At 41.9% G+C, this 2,413-nt stretch overlaps 1 long non-coding RNA gene across 1 annotated transcript; it reads left to right on the forward strand.

Annotated features, from left to right (window-relative positions):
* Window positions 1-6: 6 nt before the first annotated feature.
* Window positions 7-915, forward strand: LOC104961254 (uncharacterized). Its single transcript, XR_800079.1, has 3 exons — window positions 7-95; window positions 200-259; window positions 373-915. It is a non-coding gene; the product is annotated as an uncharacterized lncRNA (long non-coding RNA).
* Window positions 916-2,413: the final 1,498 nt, after the last annotated feature.

Here is a 2,413-nt window from a genome sequence, read left to right on the forward strand (position 1 = left end):
CCCTGGACCCTCAGCAGTGGGTTCAGAGCCGCTCCCCCGCCCCCCAGGAAGAAGAGGAGGACAAGTGGCTGCTGAGGAAGAGGAGCCAGGCTCAGGTGAGACACTGGATCATGTACTTTTATTCTGAAAATATTTTCTATAAATGTATTTTTAGAGTATATTTGTATTATCTCTCTCTCTCTCTCTCTCTCTCTCTCAGGCGGTGTGTGAGCTGTTCTCCTGTATGAAGCTGGGATCAGACGCTCAGCAGTGGCTGCAGGTGAGTCTCTCTCTCTCTCTCTCTCTCTCTGTTGCTGCAGGTGAGTCCCTCTCTCTCTCTGAAACATCTTCACCTTTCTGAACGTTATAAAGATGGAGTCTCTGTTTCCTCAGATGTGATGCGGTGCTTCTTCTTCACGTCCTCGCTGATCAGCCTCATGTGACCGCGCTCTCTTCCAATCAGGATCCAGCGTCATGTGATCAGATGTTTAGGACTCGTTATTCTTCTGTTGATTGGTAAACAACGCTTCATCCTAATGAACGTAAACACGTCCCAGAATGCATTAGGGGGCGGGGCCTGTGATTAAAGGGGTTTTATATAAAGTGTGCGTGGTTATAATTATATAAACAGTGGGCGTGGCTACAATTATATATAAAGTGGGCGTGGCTATGATTATATATACAGTGGGCGTGGCTATAATTATATATACATTAGGTTTTATTTTAATGGATCTGATTTTAACAAATGTGTTTTTCTGATTTGATCTCTTCATGAAACCCTTCCTGTTTCCTGCAGTCTGTCCGGTCACATGACTCTGCAGTCAGCAGTGATTGGTGCTTTTTATTGAAGCTTTATGACATACAGAGCTGTGATGTCATCAGTACTCTTCCTGCTGTGATTCTCTACAGTATAAATAAATCATGACATCATCAATGCGTCTGTGTGACATCATCAATGCGTCTGTGTGACATCATCAATGCGTCTGTGTGACATCATCAATGCGTCTGTGTGTGATTTTAATTTAAAGGATTTTATTTTGAAGGTTTCAGTTTAACTTGAATTAAAGGGATTTGATTTTTTTCTTAAGTTATGACACCAATAATAACTTTTCATCGGAACTCATTTAAAGGGGACCTATCATGCAAAATGCACTCTTTTGTACGTCTTTTCTACATGAACATGTTTCCCCGGTGTTCCAGGGAACTCACCAAGTGTCAGAAAACACAACCCTCTCTATTTTCCTCCATACCCAAATCTCTAAAAACGGATCTGATACAGATTCCCCTATCAGGGGAAAGGGCCACGGCCGGCCAGAGGCGAAGTCCCTCCCCTTCCGGTGGAGCTCCATGGGACCTTATTTCGGAAGAATTATGTATTGAAGTCAATGGAGAGAGAAAGATTATCTTTCGATCCCGTTTGACTTGTGCCACGAATTGAACATATGATGTTTGTCAATTTAAAAGATAATTTTGCAAGTCAAACAAATAAAAATGTGTCGTAAAACTGTGAAGTAACCATGGAAGTAACACATTTGTTTGTGTGAAACACTCAATGAACTACATCTCTGGTCTCGCAGAACAACACACGTCACCAAGATGGCCGTCACTACTGTCTTGCTAAACAAGGGATTGAATACCCTCACTATCACCACAATGAAACACGTCCAGAAGAATGTCATGCAAAGCCTAACCTTGCCACGCACACAGGTAGATATGGTGCAAAATGCGAGAGCGTGTAAAACCTGATGTGAGCACTTGTAGAAAAGAAATCTGAGCTTGTGTGCATACATTTACACTTGTATAAAATATCCACGTAACTGTGAACCAAATTTGAAGTCACAGAAGAAAAAAAAATGAACTTAGTGATGAAATGTTGAAATCGACGAATCTGCGGTCTTGACTTTTGCTACACTTCTTGCGATAAATGTGTCGCAAAAGTAATTTTCAGCTGTAGATGTGGGGGGAGGAGCGAAGGGGCGGAGCTATCAGAACGACGAGGCTCAGCGGGTGACTGGAGATTGCGGGGCTAACGGTTCGTGTCGCTACCAGTCCGCTGACATGGCGCGTCAATCAGCGGTAAGTTTTGCCCGTTACTTGCCCAGTATTACTTTGAATATTATTATTGTGATTGAGGATTAAATCAGCTTTGAAGACCACCGTTTTATATCGTGCAGTTTAGCGGCAAAATAACGTCAGTTAGCCTGCTAACGCTAGCTTTGTTGAGTTTATGCTAGCTAAACAAGTAGTGGTTGTAGTCTACAGCAGTAATTAATATATTGTAGCCTACTGCTTTGGCACTAACGGTTGATAACCGTTTATGAAAATAAAACCAATTGAGCTGTACTGAAATAATGACACGTTTTATAATTGTCTTGGCTCCTGCTGTGTTTTTAAAGCCTTTGTAAATTATCCATGCTATTTTCTATTTACAACG

This window comes from Notothenia coriiceps, unplaced genomic scaffold, assembly GCF_000735185.1.
Source record: "Notothenia coriiceps isolate Sejong01 unplaced genomic scaffold, NC01 NC01_scaffold00032968, whole genome shotgun sequence".
Taxonomy (NCBI): domain Eukaryota; kingdom Metazoa; phylum Chordata; class Actinopteri; order Perciformes; family Nototheniidae; genus Notothenia; species Notothenia coriiceps.